This window comes from Leuciscus leuciscus (assembly GCF_965113295.1).
Source record: "Leuciscus leuciscus genome assembly, chromosome: 3".
NCBI lineage: Eukaryota > Metazoa > Chordata > Actinopteri > Cypriniformes > Leuciscidae > Leuciscus > Leuciscus leuciscus.
Genome location: NC_138727.1, coordinates 21619510 through 21645597, shown reverse-complemented (window position 1 = coordinate 21645597; position 26088 = coordinate 21619510). Strand labels below are relative to the sequence as shown.

The window sequence follows — 26088 nt, the reverse complement described above, 5'->3', positions numbered from 1 at the left end:
TAAATGTAGCTATATATCTTCTATATACAGTATATCTATCTATTATATAGCGACTTTAACCAGGTATGCTGGGTGGTACGTCATTTTAAAAAAAAGCGTCCGATGCAGATACGTTGGATGGGTTTATTATGAGCGAGACATTTGCGTTTGCTCTATACAGAGTGTTAGCTACTGAAATGTCAACTCTCCTGACACATAGCAACACAGATAAAAGTATTATTAATATTTTGGACCTTTTACTGAAAGTAGCCTATATTTACCTGTTGAGATATTCTGTCACAAGCACCCGTAAGAGCTGTGATTGTGATGTTTGATTTGAACGAGGCATGTTTGCAAAATATGCTGTATTTTTGTAATTCTGCTAGGTGCAACCATGGCGCATCAGCTTAGGAAACACACAAGACTCAGATCTAAATCAGAGATGACAAATAAAAAACACCATGGCAGGTATGGGCACCATGGTTTAAATGTATGCCGGAAGTATTTTTATTTATTTTTTTCAATTAAGAATTTAAATAAATTATAATATTATAATATTAGTAGCCTATTATTAATGCAAAAAGTAAAATATAATTGTAATATATAAAAATAAAAATATTCTTTAAAAAACAAGTTGAAAATATAGCTGCAACCAGCCATTATTGGGGCCAAGTGCAAAAAAAAAGACAACAATCCATGCCAACATGTCTGGGAGTGTTTGACCAACTGCAACAATGAGCAATTAAATACATTTAAGATGATTTTAGGCAAAATAGGTGAAAAAAATCATATAGTCACTAATAATATGATTTAATTGTTTTTCACTTTCGACCAATAGGTGGTGCAGTTACGAAATTGATGTGGTGTGGTCAGAGTGAGGTGACTGACACATACAAAGTTTGGTGTCAATATGTCAAGGCATTGCAGAGATTTTGTCGGCATGGTCTGGAGATGATACGATTCGATTTTGGTGAAAATCGAACAAACGGTCTAGGAGAAGTTTGAGAAAAAGTAGGTTTTAGAATAAAATAAAAATGGCGGACAGGAAGTTTGGCTGACTATGGCAAAATTGGTTTCTATGTTTTCGGCATAACCAAAGGAATCTATTAACACCAGTGTCATTACATTAGGCAAATTTATTCAAAAGTCATTAGCATTTTTGAAAATTTTGGCGCAGTTCCACCAATTTTTTTTATGTGTCCTCAGAGTGAGCCCATACATGTGTGTGTCAAATTTGGTTAAAATATCTTATTTCATTTTGGAGTTATAGACATTTATATGTATAAACATAAAATATTACCCACACCTGACTTTGTTTGAATTTTCTTGCCACTTACTATTAATATTTTGACATTTGGGCATCAGCGTGTAGCCAACGACCTATGTTCCCAAACTTCCTATGGTGGTTTTGTCTCGATCGGTCTAACGGTTTCGAAGATATTGGCAAATGTTTTTAAAGCGCTATATCACAACGCTACACAAACCGTAAGGCAAAACCTAGCATGTTTGGTATAGCTGGACTCGGCAAGGTTTCAGGAATCTAAGGAGATGACTACCGTAAAAATAAGTCAACCACACCCAGAGTTAATAAGCATTTGAAATTTTTATTTTACTACTAGGTGGCGCTGGTTCGAAACTTCTCAGGCTCCTTCAGGGCATCGTACTGATGACCCATACCGAGTTTTGTAACGATATGTTCATGCATTCATAAAATACTGCATTTTGGTACAAAATTCTAAATGGCCAACGCCTAAAATGGTCTATATGGAAAAACTCGGCATGTCTAACGAGACCACTCGGCAATCTAACGAGACCACTTTTATGATTTTTGGACTAACCGTTCAGAAGTTATAAGCAAAAATAGCCATTTTTCGTATCTCCGGACCAGTAGGTGGCGCTGTCTAGACCTGTAGCCTCAGGTCATGCTTGTGATGACATGAACCAAGTTTGTTCTGAATACGATAAAGCGTTAAGGAGATATAGCCTTACGTATAGCCTTACGTCTGTTTTCGCAAGCGCTACATAAAATTAGTTTGTGCGGTATTCGAGAATGGTTTGTCGAATCGACATGAATTCCATAGCTTTTTTCGGCATGGTCTAAAGATGACCTGGTTTAATTGTCATGAAAATCGGAACAACGGCCTAGGAGGAATTAGAAAAAGTAGGTTTTTCTGAGATTTCAAAATGGCGGGCAAATTTTCATGACGGAAAATGACTTCATAGGGTGCAATCGAATCAGCTTGAGCCAAGGAATCAGAGCCCTTATGAGTCAAAAGTTTTAGCATAAACCTGAGTAGAACTTTGGACAGTTGGTGGCGCTAGAGGGATTGAGTTGCTATGGTGACAGTTCAGACTATCCTCTGTCTGTGTGCCAAATTTCATAACTTTCCCCCAAGCGGTTCTATGGGCTGCCTTAGACTTCCAGAGCGGAAGAAGAAGAAACGGAAGAAGAAGAAGAATGCCAACGATTTCAATAGGTGCCTACGCACTTTCAGTGCTTGGCCCCTAATAATGCAATGACTTTAACAAACGCAGACTATCAATTAACTACCTCGGACAGTAACAGTAGCTCTACTTAAAGTTGGTTTCGTAAAAATAAAAAATAAAATCCCTATGGAGAAAATGAAATACTATAAAAAGTTTCAGTTCTGACTTTTTTCATTTGATTTAGTCTATTTAGCTTTGTATCAAATACAATGCAATTTTCGTTGATCGAGATCTGGCAGCAACAGCACATTTTTCCACTTGGGCAAGCGATTCGCAGAAATATCCTTCCAGTGGTCTCTGCTCTCATCCGCTGGCTGCGCTGAAACCATGCCCACTCGCGGGAAAGTTGACTCGGGGGCACGCACTGCCGATGATGGCACCAGTTGTCGGCGCGATGGGAGGATGAAGGCCGAGGCGGGAGATAGTCGGTTTGGCCCCATTCACCAGTAACAGCGGATTATCAGTGAATCCCAGTTGTCTCCGACGAAAGTTTATAAAACTATCCTGTGTAAAATGATCACTACAGAGGCGGGTGTTGGTGGTGATCCTCAGCTCTCCATCAAGGTGGCTCTTCACAAAATTAATCCACCTCTTGTTGATATGATCGTTGTTCGGAAATTTAAATAAGGACACCGATGTGTTTTGTAAGTGATCGCATCCAGGTAATATGCATTTCTGTGATGAAGGCATAGCTAGCTAGCAAACTGTAGGCTGTAGTAAATAATACTGACAGTAACTCGCGATTGAGCGGTGAACTGATAGGGGAGGGGGCAGCCTCGGTGGCTCCAGTGCGTCATCAACAGTAGGGGCGGCCCGAAAAAAATCCAGAACACAGCAACGCTGAAAAACTGTTTAACGGTCTAACTCCACAATTCAGTACTTCATAGTTCACAGTCTTTGTAATGTGTTTTAGCAATACATTTCTAACATTTATAATGTGTTTACATTTTTTTTTTTAGAATTGCCTTTACAGGGACTTTAAATGGACCACATGCCCCCCGCATATAGGTTAAAACAAAACAAATCCATGTAATGGTACGGGAGGCATTTTCTTTTGTTATACTGGTTGAAACTCTCTTCACATCCTGATAGCAATCAATAACAGAAGTGGTCTAAATATTAAAACACGTACAAATATCTTGTGTGGAAGTCTTAAGACCAAAAATGTTCGTCCAATCTAGAGTTGTCAAAAAGTGACATTTTAAAAAATGTGACTATTCCAACATGCTCTTCACCAAGCGCTTACATAGATGCACACGGGAGCATTAAAAATACAGGTTTTTGAAGCGTTGATCATTGTCGCCAATCACAGACATACTGTATATGTTGAGCACGTCAACTGAATGGCCAATCAGATAAATATATTTTGAACGCTTCAACACAATGGCCAATCAGAGGCGTTTAAGAATCCGTTCAACAACGCTCAAAACGCTTGAGGGAAATGCTGGTATTGTCACATTTATAAAACGACTTGGACCAGTCAGTAAGTCGGTACTTTTGAGAACTCTAGTTCAATCATTGCATTCGGTCCAAAGGCAATGATACGATGTCCTACCTGCATTTCAAATATGTATTTCCATACCTCTGCGCACCCTACTCGTCCAGACATCATACGTCATTAGCGCGTTCCATAAGGCAATGTAGAGTTGTAGATAGATGCTGCATCCCAATTCGCATACTATCTGTCCTAAATGGTATTTGAAATTAGAATTAGTGTGTCCCAAATCGTAGTATGTTGAAATGAGTATTCCAAAGATACCCAGATGGTCTACTTTTTCCGGTTAGAATCCGAAGTGCAGATCCGTGCACACTCTAACGGCTATTTTTGCCTACAACTCATTCCGCGTTGTTACGAAACCAGTCCGATGGTTAAGTAGAGAGGTTTAGATAAAGGAGTTTGAGTCATTAATAATCAGTATCTAACTTGACTAAGAGATATTTATTCAATGTTATCCACATTATATTTCATCTGCAACACTATTGAGAACTTTTGTAAAGATACGATTGGTCGTTAACTTTTAAATGCATCATTATGCAAATTGCAAACACATGAAGAGCATTCTCCACAAAAAAAAACCCCACAACTGGCAGGAAATTAGGAAATTAGGAAAAGGTAGGAAATTAAATTAAATTTTATGTGGAGGATTTTAACTATGACAAGATGAATGACAGGGCAGTTTAAATGGTGACAGGATGCACGTAACTAAGCGACAGAGCTGTCCGTTAAAAATGCAATTATGACGAAGTAGTATGTCCCAAAGCTTGCCTACTCTTCTGCTACACACTCAAAAGTATGTACTTTTTCTTTATAAAAACAGTACATACTTTTAGGGCAAAATATAAGTAGGCGAATTTGGACACAACTAGACAGTCACCAACAAACAAACAAACAGCAGCCACCTTTTACAAACAACGAGATTATGCTGTGTTCACGCCATCGTAACATCGTAATTATGAGATAATTATGGCAACCCGTGACATTCTACCCAGAGCTGTTCATGTCCTCGAACTCGAATTTATGCGTTTCTATGTCAACACTATCAATGCAGAAATTAATCTGCAGCAGTCAGGTGGTACAAGTCAGAGCTCTGTAAGTTGTTTACGTTTATTATTATTGTAATGTTATGTGCTTTGAGAAAAGGTAATTTATCACTCTCTCGTGACGCTTTGCAGACTCTGCTGTGTGCGTTCATGTGTTTTGAAGGAGGCGTGGCTTTAGAGAGTGCTGTGAAGAGAGGGTGGGATCTCCTGCTTTCAATGCTAGCTTGCTATTGCTTGCCTCTCCGAAATTGCCTACCCTACCTTTGAAGTGAAACTGAAACAGAAGCCGGCGTTGGACTTACAATAGCCTACCTCTCTCATTTGCCACAAATCCAAATGTTTCCATATTCTCTATGTATTTGGAAGCTAAATTAGCAGTCGGGCGGTGCTCATGATGAACGTTACATATTGTACTAAGGACTATTTAAATTGAGTAACTTGTTATATGTTTGGTTGAGTACTTTATTTTTTTATAATGAACAGACTGTGTTGTCAAGTTAGCAATGCTAGAGCTGATATGTTGTGTGTACATGTGTGAGGTGCTTGCGCAATCATTTGAAAAAACCCCCAGCAATTATCTGAAATAGAAAGGTTTTTTTTTAACATTGAACACATGACCACACACTGTACACCCCCCCCCACTCATTTAGGGGGTTCGGGTCCACTGGACCCGGGGCTAATAAAAGTGTGGAAATGTTAGGTCCTGTGTACCTTTACTCTGTCCTCCTCCTGTCAGGGCCTGCTGTTAGTGTGTGTGTGTGTGTGTGTGTGTTCTTGTATATGGTTTATGTGGACACAAATGTGTATAATGACATGGGTATTACAACGTAAACATGGTTTATGAGGACATATGTGTCCTCATAAACCAAATGACTTAAAAACATAATAAATGGTGTTTTTTGAAATTCAAAAAATGCCAAAAGTTTCCTGTGATTGGTAGGTTTATGGGTAGGGTTAGTGTAGGGGGATAGATTATACAGTTTGTACATTAGAAAAACCATTACGCCTATGGAGAGTCCCCGTAAACCACATATCCAAGTGTGTGTGTGTGTGTGTGTGTGTGTGTGTGTGACTTTAAAACCACGGTGACTTTGAGATTTATCAATATGGACGTTGGCGTACGGCACGCTCAAATCCTACGCCAGCTCAGGAGGTGGTGTACATGTACGCACGTTTTGAGTTAGTGTGGAAATGCGCAGAAAAACAATTCCTAACACCACAAAACGCACTGACAAACTAAAAGATATGATATATTATGACCCACTGTAAAAAAAACAACAACATAGGGATGTTAACCGATGACCGTTTGACCGATGGTTGACCGTATCAACGTTAACCGATTAAAGTTGTAGGTCGGGTTAAAAAAAAAAGTGATCTCTAAATTAGGCTATTATAGACAGTGGACTGAACGCTACTACAGTTAGCCATCTCATTCCAAGAACTTTTTGTGTGAAGTGAACAAATCCCTCACACTCAATTTTTCATAACTCGCTTGTTTGTACTTAATAAACCAATAAAAACATTTGGTTTTCTGTGTCGGCTGCAAAGATTAAGTCTGACTCGCGATCTTCGCAGTAGTGAACGCGCCGGAGAGAAATAGGCACATTTCATACGGATTACATCGTTTTATTTTGTTTTGAAGGGTTCTGTTTAAAAGTAGAGATTTCTGTAGATAATAGATATATTTCTATTTTTTTTGTAGGTGTGTGAGGCGAGTAGGCTACCTTATACGTTGAGTTTCGGTTCATGGATGATAGCTTAACGTTAGCTCCAGTTCAGGCACTGGCGCCTCCGTGTTGTGATTATCTCTGCTATTTACTTTTTATTTATTAAATCCAGAAAATTGGATAATGAAACACTGATTAAAATTAAGATACAATTAATACAAAAACGAAATTTGCTTTAAAGAAAGGCTTTGTGCTTTCTGTTTGAGGTCTCTGTGAAAGTTTTAAAGCATGCCGCTTTCAGAGCGGTCACATCCGTTATGGATAACTGTCACGTAACATTGTTTTTTCCTCATAAATGCGAACACGAAAAATAAAAGACAAAAGACTTTTTAAAAAAGACAACCATCCACAACGTTATAACACTCCAGGCAAAGTATACCTCTTTTTTTTGTTCAGTAATGAAAGGCTTTCAATGACCAAAAAATAATTCAGACTGACAAAATAATAAAAATGACATTCTTCTTCTTTTAAATAATAATAATAATAATAATAATACAAATAATAATAATAATAATAACGACATTCTTCTTCTAAATAACAATAAGCGTCATTAATAATAAAAATCATAATAATAAGAATAAGAATATTACAAATTGTCATGCAATTATATTAATGTGAATGAATGGTACTCCACATCACATCATCATCACTATTGTACACCCCAATACATGTGACGTGATACGAAATTAAATGCTAATCGTTTTAAAACACGTGCTGTAAAATAATGCATTGTGATGGGTCATTTGCTCATCCAAGTTTCTCTTCTTTGCCGTCTTCCGTGTGTCCATGGCGTAAAATGAGGGCGTGGGGGAAGCGGAGACTTGAATATATAGGGGCGTGTTATTCTAATGACGATCGTTTTCAGCCGCGGCATTTATCAAGGGCAGGTATTGCGTACACCTGGATTTCAAAGGTACGCACAGCTTCATAAATCAGGCGATGAGAGGAGTGTAAGCATAATCTTACGCCAATATATACGCCCGTTTCTACGCAAGAATGATAAATGAGGGCCATTGTGTGTAAGTGTGAGAGAGTGTGAGTGCAAAAGTGAGTTTTGTTTCTACCCCTGCCGTTCCCGCACAAGGTTGCAATTCTTAAATGTGATCTAACAAAGGTAAAGAGAAAATATTTACCATATATGCGGTTTATATTGCTTGTAATTGGGATGAAGTAAACATCTGTTGAGTATTTTAACATACATTTTTTTATTATGTTGAATTAAAAAAAAACAAATGCAGCGGGTCCACCAGACCCACGAACAAAAATATGAACACCACACAAGGGTTAAGGATGCATTAAAATACAGTAAAGACATTTATAATGTTACATAAGCTTTCTATTTTGGATAAATGCTGTTCTTTTGAACTTTCTATTCATCATTTTTTTTTACACACAACTGTTAAAAAATATTCTTGAACAGGAAATTTCTGAAGAATCATGTGACACTGAAGACTGGAGTAATTATGTTGAAAATTCAGGTTTCATCACAGGAATACATTTAATTTTAAAATATATTCAAAAATATTCAATATATTTTAAATTCTAATAATATTTCACAATATTACTGCTTACTGTATTTTAGATAAAATAAATGCAGCCTTTAAAAACATATAAAAAATGATAATAATAATAGGGATCTGTAAGATTTTTTTATGTAATCTGTGAATGCTCATTTTGAAGTGTTTTATTTTTATTAATTCTAGACAAAATGGTACCATATATTAATTGCAGTAATTTAAAGGTTATCAGTCATTGTAACATGAAAATAATTATTGGCTCATCGGTATTGTTATGCTGATGACACTCAAATATATATTTCATCACGGCCGGATGAAAACGCAAAATTTTCCAAATTGACAGAGTGTGTTAAAGATATAAAAGATTGGATGACGCGTAATTTTCTTTTATTAAATCCAGACAAGACAGAGGTAATACTTATCGGTTCAAAAAACCGCCCACAAAACCTCGCACAATACAACTTTAACATCATAGGATGTCCTGTTACTTTATCCTCTACAGTAAAAGACCTGGGTGTTATACTCGATTGCAACCTGTCTTTTGAAAATCATATTTCATATGTTACAAAAACAGCCTTTTTCACCTTAGAAACATTGCTAGGCTACGTAATATGCTATCAGTTTCTGATGCAGAAAAGTTAGTTCATGCATTCATGACCTCGAGACTGGATTACTGTAATGCCTTATTAGCTGGTTGTCCTGCATCCTCAATAAACAAGCTACAGTTAGTCCAAAATGCCGCCGCTAGAGTTCTTACTAGATCAAGAAAATATGATCATATAACACCGATTTTATCATCACTGCATTGGTTACCTATAAAGTTCCGTATTAATTACAAGGTATTGCTACTGACTTATAAAGCCATAAACGGCTTAGCTCCAGTCTATTTAACGGATCTTCTATCGCCCTATAATCCATCGCGCTCTTTAAGATCACTAAATTCAAGGCTTTTGGTCATACCTAGGATATTCAGAACCACCAAAGGAGGGAGAGCATTTTCACATTTGGCTCCAAAACTCTGGAATAGTCTTCCTGATACTGTTCGTTGCTCAGACTCGCTCTCCCAGTTTAAAACTAGATTAAAGTCGCATCTCTTCAGCCAGGCATTCATATAATATTTTTAATCTTACAGTTCAAACTACAATCCGGCCTCTAGCTCATAAATGCCAGAGGAGAACTGGCCCCGACTGAGCCTGGGTTCTCCCAAGGTTTTTTTTTCTCCATTAGGTCACCTGATGGAGTTTTAGGACACCATTAGGTCACTTGATGGAGTTTTTCGGTTCCTTGCCACTGTTGCCTTTGGCTTGCTCAGTTGGGGATATTTTGGGGATATTTAATTTAATTTTATCAATCAATAAATTCCACTTGAACCAAACCTTGTTGTATTATTTTAATTTAATACTGTGAAGCTGGTTTGATACAATCTGTATTGTGAAAAGCGCTATACAAATATACTGGACTTGGCTTGACTTGACTATTGACCAGAATTATTTAAATATTTATATAAAATAAAAAGAATAACATCAGTCATCCTCTCTCTTTTTTTAGTTGACAGTTGAATACATAGTCCATTTCATTGTTTCCATTTCATAGTCCATTTCACTGTCACCAGTCCAACTTCTTTGTGGACTGGATAATGGTTGAATGTGGATGAAGTTTTAGTGTTTTTGTAGCAGTCGTGTTGAATGTTACCGAAAATTAAGCTTGAGGAGTAGTAATGGTACAGTTAGTAAGTACAACTATTCTCACTGTTGGTAGTTCTCAATCTGTGATGTTGCAGATGTAGCCAGATATGTGTTGTGTCTGTTTATACACACGTGCCTCCTTACAGTGATACACACCACATCATTTTGGGTATGACCAGTAATCCATGCATGCTTTATGCAGAGTTCTGCTTTGAATTATAAAAATGTGTTTACCGAACACATGTAGCGACTGCCTTGCTGTTTTGTTTCTTAACTGTTTTTCCTACAGACATCAAAGTGATCTGATCAGTTATCCCAAGGTATAACACAGTCAAGAGGGCTTTCCGTTCCCCACTATAATTGCACTGACTGGGATGTGTATTCTGTAATCTGAAATTCTGTATCAGCTTCTACCTGAACACCTGTTAAATTGTAATGCACTGGTTGTTAGAGCTTTATTTTAATTTTAAATGTTAGGAATGATCAAAGTGCTGATCAGCAAAGGGAGATGCGCGAGACCAGACTCTCATTTGAATATGGTAGGAGTGATGAAGCAAGGAAAGTCCAAAAAAAAAAAGAGAAGCCCATTGTGTTGCTGGTTGGGGTTAAAGAAGAGCTCAAAGGCCAGTTCAGACTGGAATCATGTTCTTCTGTGGTTAGAAAGATAGATGTGGCCTGTTCCATATAAATAATACAAATTTCAAAGATTCAATACAAACTTTGCCTCAGTGGGATTAAGCCAAATAAATTCATTTTTGAAACAAGTACATTTTATTACATTTATTTTGAAGACAGTCCTCACCCCTATTTCTAATTACTGTTTATTGCATGAATAGTAATATGTTCTTAGTTTTTAATTATAAACATTTTTAATTAATACTACTATTGACAACAATTATAATAATAATAATAATTATTATTATTATTATTATTAATATTATGTAAGAGTAATGTATAATGGCTTGATAAAGGAATGTTACGGGGGCTGTTTTTGAACTTGTCATTTCTACAGATGTTGGATTGTGATCTGAACTTTGACTGGGCCACTGTGTTGCTTTTTCTGTATTTTCAGTCATTGTTCTTTGGAAATAAATACCAGTGATCTATTTTCCCCTCAGGATTTTTCTGTGCTTTGCTACATCCATATTTCCTTTTATCTCTCCGTTTCCTGCGGTAGTCTGATGTAACGACGTGACCCAGGTTGTCACTATGCTGTCTGTGTCATTCTCTGATCTACAGTAAATCAGCATTTAAGCCTTGAAGAATCTCCTTTTCTAGTCAAAAGCCATTGAAAACCAAATCTAGAATTGGCCTCCTGAGGATTACAGAGGAAGTGTTGCATCTTGCAGTCTATTAGCAACACATTTAACACTCCATGTGGCAGATTGGTGGTTTATTGCAGCTTTTGTTCAATTGTCTATGTACTCTAGCTGTTATACGAGTGATATTTAATTTTTACATTTTTTTTTATGAATACTGACAAAGAACTGTTAGAACCGCAAAGCTGCTTTTGTTGCTCCTCTAAGATCTACATCTGGAAAATTGATCTTGCGATGTGGATTGATTGCACATGCAGATTTTATTAGCTTGTTTTGAGTGAATTCATTGATTAATCCCAGAATTAATTAATGCTGCTATTTTTTTATGTCTTAAGCCAGAGTTTTATAGACAGCCAAAGACATTTAGGGGCCACTTAATCAGCTTTATCACCTATAGAAGTATTTATTTAATAGGTGGAATGTTATGAATTTAATTAAACTTTGAGATTGAGAGAAACCTCCCAAGTGATGAAATTTCAATGTGTCTCTCCCAATTTCTCCCTATTCCAGAGCCCAGACGCTCTTCTCAACATCTGCCTCTGCGTGTTATTAGTGTTAGTGAAAGCCTAGCTGTCAGATGTATAATTGAAGTGTCCGCTCCCTGAACACACGGCTTGTTATGTGGGGTCATGTTTAGATGAGTAGATATGTTTCTTTTGATCACTATCTGACGCTCAAACCCTGAGCTTCCAGCATACTGAGAGGCTGCCGATGTGTTTGGCTTTAAATCTTTAGGAGGCAGTGCCTCCATCACTGTGGGCTGCCTTGCCCGTTTGTTTCACTCAATTTGTTTAGATAACATTAGCTGCATGATGTTTCATCAGGCCTATTGTACTTCCACAGCAAATGCTTCTTAAACTTTTCAGAGCACACCCTTTGTATCTTTAAAGTCGGCATGAAGCAGAAGTTGCAACAGTTTTTTCTTCCCTGTTGTGAGTATATCCGAGTGAAATGGCTTCTCAAACAAGAAAAAACGTTAATTTTGTCCTATTGATTGGATTGTGGTGGTTTGATATTGCTTCGATCTCATGTGAGTGACAGGTTGTGCCAGTAAATTAGTGAACTAGATATTTTACATTAAAAAGATGTGCACAGATAAATAATTTATAATAAATACTGCATATTCCATAAAAATAAAAAATAAAAGTTTTCATGGTGACTTTAAAGAGGCCATATTATTCTCTTTTGCAAAGTCTTGATTTAGTTTTTGGTGTCTTTTGGGGGTTTTCATTCTTGAATGTTCAAAACACTTTCTTTTTCACATATTTTACATTTGCTGCAGCACCTCTCTTCCCAGTCTGTCAGTAAAGCTCTGTTTAGTTCTTGTCTCTATGAAGCCCCTCCTTCCGAAAAGCGCAATGTGCTCTGATTGGTCGGCTGGACCAGTGAGTTGTAATTTGTCAACTGCTTCAAGTGTGTTTCTAAAATGTCATGCCCCTTACCATAGTCTCAGTCTCAGACACCATGCCCACGGACCGTTGGCTGAACTAGCCAATTCATACAAAATTGGTAACCCTTCAGGAGTCGTCATCTGATTGGGTGAATTCTACAGGATTTTCTAGGAGACGTGTGTGTCAAGTTCTTTACTGGTCCACCTGGAAAAAAAGATGCCATGATGCCAAACCCCCTTATGGAACAAGCAAGCCGTTGTGTTTAAAACTGTGACAATGAGCACTTATCAGGATCAACTAAACACTGGATTTTCAAAAGTATGTGAAGTATGTAAAGTTCCCTGCAGTTCTGGGCGGTCCTTGGCCACTGAAAGCTGAAGGAGTCGTCTAGACCTTCTGCCACCAGTCTGGATGTCTGGCTAGGCGAGACTACCCTTACCATAACAGGGCTCTACAGTGCGACTGAAGATTACTGCATGCGACTGTGAAAAAGTATTTTGGAGCACCAGTGCGACTGACCGGATCAGGCCCGGTTCTAGGGGGGTGCTAGAGGGTGTGCACCTTTAGTTAAAACTAATAACAGCATATTGGCCAAACAGATTTTGCAAACGTGCCAGTGCATATTTGTGTTTGCACTCTGGAGAGCATGATGAGAGAACGTGTTTTTGTAGCGTTGAGCAATGTAGCCAATCACAGACATATCTGTTGATTTCTTGAGACACAATGGCCAATCAGAGGCGTTTAAGTTAAAATCCACTCATAGCTCAAAATGCTGCAGTTTGTTCAGTGCTGAGTTATGCAAGCTTGTGAATCCTCTTATTATAACAAACAAAGTACAGACACAATGTAAATAAGAGATTCATTGTGCAGTGTAGACAACTTCAGTGATTATAAGGGAAGTTTGTGAGATTGCGATGAACTGAGACTTGACAGCGTTTTAATTATAAAGGGAGTTTGCAAATGTAATATTGATTTTTATACAGCAATTCAATAAAAATGAAGTTAATATTAAGTGACTTACATTTTAGGAACAGTATTGTCAGATTTTGCTCTATTTCGTCAACGAAAATAGTTCAAAACCAAAATCACAGCTGAACCGCTGCACATCTCAGAGCAAACACGGGTGTTTCGTTTATGAATGAATCTGCGTTTTCAAACAAATCTAGTGAGTCAATGCTTCAATCACCCATTCATAAAGACAGTCGCTTGCTTTGTTCCTGAATGAATCTGCTGTTTGAACGAATCGATTGAATTAATGATTCAGTGACAAAGACAGTGACTTGCCGCCCCCTACTAGCAGTTTTAGTTACATTTTTAAAGCATCATTTCAGTTATTTAAATCATTAAATATTTCTATATTTAAAACATTAATCTCATAACATTGTTATCATTAATTTAAATGCATTCATGCCACTTTTGAGCCTCATTAAACAGTCTCTCTGTACATATACCTAAATGCCACCTTTTTGTTCTTCTATGCCAACTCTGCAGTGCAAAGATGAATTTTGTTGATACTGATTTCATTTGATTGGTAACTTATTCTTCCTGATTGTGTCTTATTATTCTAACTCAGTTTATAAATATAAATAAATGAATTTGACATAAAAGATGACCCATTTAATAAGGTTAGAAAAAAATGCCCTTACAAAGGTTTAAAGGGGTCATATAATGCCATTTTTGTACAAGCTAATATGATTCTTTAGGGTCTAAATTAAAAGTTTGTAATATACTTTAATTAAAAATTCTCATTAGTATTGTAAGAAAACTCTCATTTTACCTGGTCAAAAACAGCTCTGTTTTCAGCACGCCGTTTAAGTGCATGTGTCTTTAAATGATAATGAGCTTTGCTCATCCCGCCCCTCTGTTCTGTGCGTACACCGTTTGTAACACAATAACACAATGGGCCCTATCTTGTACCCAGCGCAATTTACTTTGTACACTGACGCATGTATCATTCCTATTTTGCACCCGCGCAAAGCAGACTTTTCCCTCCACAGAAGCACGTCGGTTAACTAAGAAATACACTTGCGCTCCCGGGGCGGTTCAGCACAAAGAGTGCCTCATGCTATTTTACAGGTTTAGAAAACAATTCCGCCACTAACCGAAAAAAACTAGTTTAAAGTTAGTGGCGCGTTGCGCATGTTATTCAGATGCTATTTTAAGGGTGCATGCTTGGCCATAATCAATGTAGCGTGTGCACAACGCGCATACACTTTGATTCTCTCATCTACACAGAAGCAGCAGTTCTCATTTTTGCAAATCATACATTATTACAATAGATAGATAGATATATAGATAGATAGATAGATAGTTTATTATAAAAGCATACATCTAGCTTACACATTTACCCAAATTATCATACGCCTGTTTAACCGAAGTTAATTTGGGTGTGTTTCTCCATCCCCAACGTCACTTCTCTGTGTTTTACGGCCCTGACGAGAACGTCGGTCTCCTCGGCTGTGATCCGCTGCCGGCGCGCGCCTGGCAAATCCGCCGTTATAATAGGAATCCGCTTTAGAACAAGCGCGCCTGCTCTTCAAGGGAATGTGAGATGTCGCTCTGATTGGTTTATTTCACGTTACGCCCAAACCACACCTATGAATAATGAAGCTACTTCAGACCAACCCATTTTAGATTTGCGTCGGGCGCAAGAGTCATTTATCCCGCCGGTATAATAGCAACAGCGCCCAAGACCCGCCCACAAAGTTACTTGCGTTTCGCGTTTGACACTTGCGTTTCAGATCGTTAAAATAGGGCCCAGTAACCATAACGCGTTGTTCATTATAAACGTGGGATTATGAATTATATTGAGAACGTCGTACATAGAAAACATGCCGTAATGTACCCTGAGTGTAAACCTTAGCCGCATTCATCGTGAGGCGTGGTAGCGATTTGCAAAGATTAATATAAAGATTAATATAGAGGTTAATAAAACGTTACACTCACTTCTTCTTCTGGAGGTGCAGCAGGAACACGAATAGTTGGTACCGATCCTTTTTTCAGGAGCAGCTTCTTATCAAAACCAGCTTTATACCGACCCTTGTTTATAAAGCAGTCTGGTGTGTGAAATGATTCGCGCAAACATGAAAGCATTGACATTGATCGTGGGGAATATTCCCTTCGAAAACAAAACTCAGCCACTGCGTCTTCAGCGGTTCGGATTTAGGAACATCAAAATGACTGCTGTGTTCCTTATTACACCCAAGAACAGAACACCACAATCGCTTAGACGCCATTCTGCTCATAGACAGTGCTCCAGCATATCAACAATGACCGCGCGGACTATGATTGACAGCTCGCTCACGAGCGAGGGCGGGTCTGTGTTGAAACGCTGCTGTCAATCAACAATCGTGGGAGGGGCGTCAATTTTGTGACGTCACAAAATCGAACGGCTTGATTTGAGACAGGGGAAAACATATAAGAAGATTTTTTTAAAAACCATTGGATGGATTTTTATCATTTTATGATGGTTGTGTACAGGCACTGCCAACACACATTTCAGTACAATCAACTTGTAAAAGTGCATGTACCATTATATGACCCCTTTAAAAAAAATCCCCGGCAACTAATTTTAAAGAGTCAAATATCGCCTCATAATGGGAAGATTAATTTCTGTCATTGATCAGAAGGTGCTCCTAAATGTTTTACTATGCTCCTTATTTTTTTTTTTTATTAGGAGCACAAGTTCTCCTAAAATGAAATGTAAGCGTAGAGGCCTGCATAACCATAGCCCTAAAAGTGTATGGGCGTCAGAGATAGGGATGGGCGATAAGGAAATAAAACTATATTACAATATTTTTTGGTATTTATTGCAATAACGATATCAATAACGATTTAAATATAGTACCCTTCACCACTGTTTGCTACAAGTGATAGCTGCATGCAATCTTAAGAGCCTCAGAAATACAAACATTCTTATAATTCACATCAACATTATAAACATTATAACATTACAATCATTATAACTCTCCAACCGTTCGATCCATGAAGTAAAAAATTGACAGACAGACTAATATTAGAGTAGAAACCATTCCTCTTTCGATGTAACAAGTACATTGGATGTTATGGGAAGTGTTCCTGGTTCTGATTGACCAAATCTATGCAGCCTAACAATCCTTTAAGAGATTTTAATTATTGAAATGTGATAGTGTGTTGTGTGCATGGTAGGTTGAAGAGATTTTAAATTGACAAAGTGTGTCTGCCTCCTGACAATGCTGGGAAGACTGTTCCAGAGTTTGGGTGGTAAACTGGAAAAGGATCTACTGCCCGCAGTTTATTTTGATTACCTAGGTATCAACTGGCCAGAATTTTGAGATTGCAATGAATGTGAAGGACTATAATGAGATAAGAGCTCGCTCAAGTACTGAGTAGCAAAACCATTCAGGTCTTTATAAGTAATCAGCAAGATTTAAAATGTATGCAGTGTTTAAAAGGGGGCGAATGCAGTGTTGACGGAACCGTACTAATATGTTCATAATTCCTGGTTCTAGTAAGAACCTAATTTAGTAAGAAGGGGTACCACCTAGTCAATCATTACAATAATCTAGCCTTGAGGTCATGAACGCATGAACTAACATTTCTGCATTTGTCATTGTGAGCATTTGTTGTAATTAGAGTAGAAAAGTAGAAAAATGCTGTTTTACAAATGCTAGAAATGTGGCTTTCAAATGAAATATTGCAAATCAAATAACACCCAGATTCCATAACTGATGACAAAGACTTGACTCAGCAGCCATCAAGTGTTAGACAGAATGCCAGGTTATTATGTATTATTTTGTCGGCCCCACTTTATATTAAGTGGCTTTAAGTACTATGTACTTACATCGAAACATGTTGTATTGCAAAATTACATGTAAAATTACATTACGTCTTCATGTTGTATTGTAAAACACTTTTGCTGCTATTGAGGTGTGATACGGGTAAGGTTAGGGACAGGTGTGGTGGTATGGGTAGGTTTAAGGGTGGGTTAAGGCAGGGGTTTTCAACCTGTGGGGCCCGCCCCCCTAGGGGGGCACCAACACCTGTTAAGGGGGGCGCGAGAAACTGTGAATTCAGAGGCTTAAGTGAAACGTGAATGTAAGATAGCAAATCTTTAGTCATCCACTAGAGGGGGCAATCTGATTAGTCCCGCAGCTAATCAGGCGAGGCGACCTTTACATATTAGTTGGCTACAGCAGAGGAGCAGAGTTGACGCGATCGAGTTCAAGCTAAATATTAAAACAAAAATGGACCGGTGGCTTAAACGTAATAATACCAGTGATAAAACGGGTGAACCGTCAGGCAAAAAAGAAGAAGAGTGTCCGACTGAACCCGTACAACTTCTGCAAATTGATGTCGAACCCTCCACGTCAACGGGGCTTTCCACGCAGAGAGGATTAATAGCAAAAACCAAAGGCCTGGGTGCATCAAAACGACGAAAGTATGACGAACAGTACATAAAATGCTCTCAGAAACAGGCTCAGCCATCACATTAGGTAAGCTAGATATGTACTGTTTCAATATAACTATTTTTATGCACGCTATATGCAGCACATAATACAGGTGAAACTCTAAAAATTGTAATATCGTGCAAAAGTTCTTGTATTTCAGTAATTCAAATTTAAAGGTGAAACTAATATATTTAGTATATAACTGTATGCGCATGATCACGTTTCAGAGGGCCGACAGTTCTGTATTTAAAATCCTGTAATATTCTAATTTTCTGAGATTTTGAATTTGGAGGTTTTGTTTTCATAAAATTATAACTTTTGCACGATATTCAAATTTTTCGAGTTACACCTGTGTGGCGAGGGGGGCGTGGTTCCGCGAGGTCTGTAACGGGAGAGTTTGGCGGATCCTGTGGAAATACTGACGAGTGGAAAGAGTAACTGACGTGTGGAAAGAGTTACTGACGAGTGGAAAGAGTTTTATTGTGAGATTGTTTTGTTTGCTGTAGCAAGGCTACGGTGAATGCGCTGTTGGCGCGACTTTTGTTTGTTGATTTGAGTTTTGTAAATAAAACGTGCGAGTCCCAGTCACGCCGACCCTGTCTTCCTTCCAAACACTGAACCTCTTCACAACTAAGGGACGTACCGCGTGACGTCACGCCATTTGGAGCAGCCATCTTGACGGAATAGAAAATGCTAAACCGCTGGTGATAATACAGCTCGTCGCGAAATATTCATCTATTTACCAGCCTTTGCGGTGATGATTGAAAAATCCTTCCCCGCTGGCGTCCAAATCAAAGAGTTGCTGACCCATCCGGACTCGTGATACCGATAGCCTGCTAAGCTTTTGTATGCTTTTAATGAAGCTCCGGTGTAGCGTGATGGGAAGTGAATAAGGTAGCTGTAAATGTCACCGAACTCAATGTCAGGAAGTTTTTCTACACATTTAATGCCTGTAAAAAGAACTCGTGGTGCTTCATATGGATCTATGATTCCTAATTATTTTATCTTCCTCTTGTATATTTCTTTTAATGATGACATGACGTGAAGAGTTAGCTGACGGCCGCTGCGCTAATAATAGATAGTGGCCAGTGACCGCGACGCTGAAGTGTGTGAGAACAAATGAATAACATCAGTGCAAACCACGAATATTTATTTATTTGGATTAAATATTTAAATATTAAATTTTAATCATTCTGTGTCATTTTTCAATGTCAGTCTTTTCACTATTTACATGTTTATGTCCAAAATGCTATAATATTCAAAGTAGTTGACTGTCGTTCTCCTCTACCCTGTGTACATTATTGATTAAATAGCCTAACGTTAGCCTATTCAAAATCATTACAGGCACCTCGCGAGCATTCATTCAACTATTTTAAAAGACTGGAATGAACACTAGCACACACAAGCAATCTTTTTATAGTCAATTTAATAAAAAAAAATGTAACAACAGGTATGAAATGTCAGAAAGAGAAAAAAAACGTAATGGGAAGACGAGCATAGACTGCTGTAGCTTAGTGGATAAATATATTTAGCCTATTTATTAAGATTGCACAGTTGGAAAGAAAATATATTTATAGGAACATTTCAGCAGGCTCAAGATAATTAATACAGTGACCATTATTCGTTATTTTAATCAATTCGCAGCCATAAAACGTGATAATCCGCATTCTCATGTATGTGCGCTTGTGCAATAGTATTCCGTCAAAATGGCTGACACGCGGCTAGGGGTCACGTGACTGGGAGATCCCTATAGCCCCCTTTTGCGCCGACGTCACAGTTACGTCACGGCGCTAGCTGGAGGCAAAACAAACGGAAAACTGGAGGCGGCCAATACAAACCAGCACAGATTTGGCTACATAATAAGGAGCTTAAATTATTATTTTTATTATTAAAAGTCATCTTGTTGTGTTCTTGGGTGCAAGAATCAATGAAAAATGAGTATGCTGTATCTGGAATTTTTATTTCTAGAAAATATTCATATCATTAAAATTGCACCGTAGTGTCACTCTTTACATTGTTGTCTTCTTGGCGCTGGCTAGGCAGAACTGCGGATCGCACCACACAAGTATTTACATGACCATTCAGCACATAGTTATATTATAGGCATCTAAATATATTTATATGTCCTCAGTTTCTCTTTACCATCGGTTTCTCTATCGGGTAGGTGTAGAAGTCAGGCCACTCAACCGGAGGTAGCGTTAACGTTAATCCTGTCAGTTCGTCCATTGACTGAGCGTGTACGGTCATCTGGTTCCGTCCGTTAAAATTAACTTTTGCAAATAACAATCGGCGTCCTGGACAGTGAGTGACCTTGCACATTAAGACAAAATCGGATTTTCTCCAGTCATTGATAAAAAACAAGCTAACAAAACTTGCAAACTAACGTTAGTGAAGCGGCCAGAGAGATCTTTCTGCCTCCAGCTAAGCTCCGCCCACACAAATACGTCACCGTGTTTACCAACTGTAAAAGGGTCTATAGCAATGATGTTCGTTTGCACGCACTTTGGGAGGGTGGGGGGCGCGAATGAAATTAGACAAACTTGGGGGGGCGCATATCCTAAAAGGTTGAAAACCCCTGGGTTAAGGTGTAAGGGAAGTGTCAACAGTGTAATTATAAATGTAATTACATAAATTAAGTACAGCTGTAATTACATGCAGGTATTTTTTTTAAAGGAGACATATCATGCTTTTAAATTGTTCCTTTTTACATATAAATCATACATTTGTAGTCTATATAAAGCGGAACTGCAATGCTTGGGTCTGAATTCCTCATTATTATAGCTCCACAGGTCCCTTTTTTACCCCTTTTCTAATGTGCTTCTGAAAGCAACTCGTTTTGGTGCGGTCTCTTTAAATAATATTGAGACACTTCATACCCCGCCCCCTCTCCAGGTTGTAGCGGTGACACTCGGTTCAACTCCACCCCGTTCGGCCATTTTTGTAGTCTGGTAGCAGAGATAGGATTATCTAGCGCACAGAAACTTTTATACACACGTTATTAACAAAATGTCAACAACGGAAGACTTGTCCAGCCAGCCTTACATGTTCGAGCCAGAGCCGGAGCGAGATGAAAATGAAGACGACGAACCTGCAGAACAACGTCTTCATATGGATGTATCGCAATGGTGTGTACTGTATTTACACATGAAACTTTGGTCTTCCGACCTTTTACCACCGTGTCGATTTATTTTGATTAATATGTCCGAGGGAGAGAGAGCAAGACAGCGTCTAGTTTGGAGACGGTGATGTCTTTTTTACACTTTCGCCTGGCTCTGAAGAGAGAGAGTGAGCGCGCGCGCGACCGGGTCTCTCTCTCTGCTCGTTCTTTCAGTTAAACATGCTCCTGTCACAAGCGCGGCAGTTCATCTAAATTAGACGGTGTAATGAAGCGTGTGGGTTACTACATCCAACAACCGAACATTTTAACTTACCCTCTCGTAACTTCTGCATCCTTTAGCTTGGACTACAAAATTGCAGCGAGAAATAATAATGGCGGATTGCTCGAAGTGTTGGGCCGGAAGTCAATGTCCTTATTTGGCAGTTCCGCTGCAAATACTGTGACGTGATAGTTCAAAAAACGTCATAGATAACATATGACCAAAACAGAATATAAAGATATCAACGAAGCACCTGAAGAGAATAATTTAATCTTTTCTGTACTTCTAAACACTCCAAATATACAACAAAATGCATTTAAGGGCTAAAAAAGTGCATTTAGCATGATATGTCCCCTTTAAATATAAGTACAATGTAAAAACATGTATACACAATAATTCCATTGCATCAAATTATTCATTTCAATGTTAGTACATAGTAGTTAAAGCCACTTAATATCAAGTGGGACCTTTTTATCCAATAAATAAAAACCTGTTTTTTTCTGAATTATGTAGTAGAAAATTACACTAATTCCACTAATGCCAATGCAATTTTCAAGTCTATTCAAAAGAATGTGTTGGTCGATAGTGTGAAACGCAGAGCTAAGATCCAGTAACACTGATATAGAGATGCAACCACAGTACTATGATATGGTCTAAATTTTGACTGAAATTATTATTATTTATTTTTTATGGAAGGGCTTAATAACAGCCATATTGAAATTGTTTGGGACATATCTTGGTGAGAATGATGAGTTAATAATATTAAGAAGAGAATCTACATCTTCAGGAATCCTCTCTTTCAATAGCTATAAGGGCTAGCATATGTTGATTTAGATGATTTAACAAGTTTAGACAGTTCTTCCTCTCATAAAGCAATGAATGAATGGAATTGTTCCTCAGGGGTCTTTGCACTAAACTTGTCCTTTAACAGCCACAATGAAAGAGACAATGGATAATTTACCTCAGCTCTTGAAAATAACTCTGAACTCTGTGTAAACAAACAAGCATATTCTATGACAAATATTGTATCAGTCACTGATTATGCATTTTGAATAAGGTTAAAATGGTTTAATTTTCATTCAGTTAATTATGTTATTTTGATTATCCATTTCTTTGCGACTGAGACAGCAGTAGGTTTGCTGAAAGAGAGCCTTCCCACACGCTCTTCTGATTGAATCTGTCAAGTCTTAGATAGGGTTGGGCCGATAGACAATGAATATCATTGAGCCAGCATTGTGATCCCCCAAACAACCCCCACTCGCAACCCGCCCGCAAAAAACATCTTTATTAATCACACTATATCGCCCATTGCAATGCATGATTTCAATTTCTGTGCAGTTACTTCAAATAATGATTTTTTTTTTTTTTCTGATTAGGTAATAATAACATAATGAAGTTATTCCTGATCACAACAATACAAATTACATTCAAAACAGTTCAATGAACACAATTTAAACTGTAAAGATTTTATTATGTACTAGATGGGACTAGGCTACTAGATGTTTTACTAACTAAACGAAGCATACAAAAAGCAACAAAATTAAAAAGAATTCAAATTAAATTCGATTAAATAGGCTACACCAACAGAGTGAGCGTTTTCAATTAATTTCTATGGAAGTTGAGCTTCCATAGAAACGCTCTGCTGCTCGCCAGTGGACACGCACCGGTATGAATGTCTGTGCGGCCGTGCACATTTGACTTTCGCTTTAGAATTAGCGTCAATTCGGGGACACACAATAAGTAGAAAAATACAACTAATTATTTGCAGGCTACGTATTTGCATTTGGTTTAAATAAATAAAATATTGCCAAATAGGCGATTTTACATTTCGCTTTGAAACCAAATCTTCCGCCATCGTCTTTCCATCACTCTCGTAAAATGATCAGTGAAATCTGACTCCTGCTGCTGATCTGTGCTGCGACTCTCTTGGCTCACGCTGCATTGAGCAGACACGTTCAGTTTTTAATTGTGTGTTTTCTCTGAACTAAATGATTTTTATTAGGCTACTATAAAAAAATAAATAATAATAATTAATTAAAATGGCGATAGGTGATGTGAATGTAAGTGATGTAACCGGTAAATTAGACACGGTAAAAGTGAGTGGGTCCAATATCATTGGTCTTAAAAAGTGGGTGGGTCTTGTCCCACCCACATACAATGGTTCCGACACCCATTGGAAAATTTGAATTTTAGGTTTTGAATGATATAATTGTTTTTCAATGTTTTGTCAGATGGCCCAACCCTGGTCTTAGATATGTCTATAGCCGCGTTTCCACCGAAATTACCCGGAACAATTTGTACCAGGAACTTTTTTCCCAGGAACTTTTTTCGCCCCAGACCGGTTGCTTTCTGCGTTTACACCGCGGTCTAAAGTACCGGGAAGGTAAACCAGTCTGTGACGGACAGTAATCAGTTGCGCCCATAGACTATAAAAGGGTTGCGCCACATTTATAATAAGTATGGAGGAGATTCAAACTGTGCTGCAGTTATGTATTGGTTTACTAACGAGGTAATTAACAAAACAAAATAGACGAGCACTGATACTAAAGCGTGTTCAGAAAGCTCGTATACGTATAAAATTAGACAACGTATGTTATCAGTTATTGTGAGATGCCTGGGACGAACGCGCAAAAAATTCCTCTTTCGCAAATACGCTTAAAAAAAAGCCTTAACCCCGTCTATCAATCATAAATAGTGACAGTCTTGTAAATAGTTGTTTGTTACAAACCTCAAAGCGCTATTTCAATCCTGTTATAGTAAATTTGTAACATGGTTTGGAGTGCCTTGCAATAGATGACAATGTGTAAACATAATGACTTAATAATAAAAGCTGTGGCAGAAAAGAGACTAGCACTGATAAAGCGTGTTCAGTAAGCTCGTAATGCTAACGTTAGATATAAAATGTGTATGTTATCAGCTTTGCGGACATTGACCGTGAGATGGCTGGGACGAACGCGCAGAAAGTTTCCTCTTCCACAAATACTCTTAATAAAGCCTGAAACTCCTCGCCAGTCCACCAGTTTTTTTTTTTATTAAATTCCATATTTGCTGACAGACAACTCTTACTGCATGAAGCCACGACACGAACCGCAATAGATTTTTTACAAAGGGAGGTTAAAAATAAATAAAATGCTGCGTGGAATCATCCAACCAAAATGCGGCGTGAACACAACCAATCAGCTTGTGCAGCGCACAAGTCCCACCCCTGAAAGTTCCTGAACTTTGAAAAAGTACTACCTCATGAGCAGGGACTATCGGAAGGGGAAATATTTACCCGGAACTTCATTTAGACCCTGGTTCCTGCGGTGTAAACACATCGAGTACCAGCCCAAAGTTCCTAGTTCCTGGGGAAAGTTCCTGCGGTGGAAACGCGGCTTATGTCTATGTCTATGCGTCTGGTGTGGGCAGGAACATTGCTTGTCCCTAGAATATTACTGCATCGCATCTGGTTTGGACACATTGTTCTGCTAAAACATTTTTTTGCATAATTTTAGATAAGGTTAGAGAGAAAAAGATTAAAAAGCAAGATAAACTAAAAAAGTTACATTACAATTTTTTTTTTTTTTTTTGACTGTGACACTTGCAATTGCAAGATGCAAAGTCACAATTGCGAGAAATAAGATTTTTATTTATTTATTCTTATGTGAAAATGGGCTTCCATAACTGTAGTATAATTACTGTAATTGAGAAATAGGCATTAAGCTGTTTGATAGCAGAACAGTCCTCATTGCTGTTTTTAATTTTTTTTATTTTACTGACTTTTGCTCAGTGGACCCTTTTCACATTTCCGGGTTTCCCAGAAGCGGAAGTCTTCTATAATAGTGAACAGGAGACGACGACAAATACAATTTTGTATTCTCATTTGCTCCAGTAGCAAAATAAATCCACAGCAGTTCCACAACTTCCCAAAAGAGGGAACACATTTAGAGATATTGATTTCAGCAGTGTGTCACAGTTATCTGGACTCATTTATCTTTAGGGCGCTTTCACACTGGCAGTTTAGTGCGGACCGGGGCACGGTTCGCATGAAAAATCGCTAATGTGAACGCTGTCATCGGACCCGGGTGCGCACTAGAGTACCGAACTCGAGACTACCTGGAGGAGGTGGTCTGAGCTCGGTTGCTCCCGAACCGTGACGCGGTTCGCGTTAATGTGCAAGCAACACGGACTCGGGTGCGTGCTTGTTCAGGAAGTATAGTATCCCGCGCATGCGTATCACTGTCGCATCAGTGAAAAATCTTCTGCGAGCAGCAGAAACACGGCGTCCCCTGGATATGTGCTGAATTACACCATGTAATGAACATAAACGTAGTTGTCTCTCACTATGTTGTGCATAATAGCACCAAAAAAACAGACAAATTACAGCTATGCTCAATCGAGTTGTATTCTCCATGCGTTTTCCGTGTGCGTTTGCGATGACGTAAGATCACTGCAAACGCACCTGGGTTCGATACAACTAATTGAGTGTGAAACCAGACCAACGCTGCGGGGGGCGCCGGGAACTAGCGCACTCGGGTTCGGACCGCAGCAAACGAACCCAGTGGAAAAACGCCCTTAGTTTCACTTTCATGGACTTTCAGTTAGTTTTCATTCATCACATGTGTTCCTTTGTTTGATTTTCCCGCCACTCATCAGT

At 38.3% G+C, this 26088-nt stretch overlaps 1 protein-coding gene across 5 annotated transcripts in view; it reads left to right on the top strand.

The window, feature by feature from the left end:
• Positions 1-26088, top strand: part of cntln (centlein, centrosomal protein) — a 154135-nt gene that overhangs the window by 19521 nt on the left and 108526 nt on the right. The gene's annotated exons all lie outside the window — the stretch shown is intronic.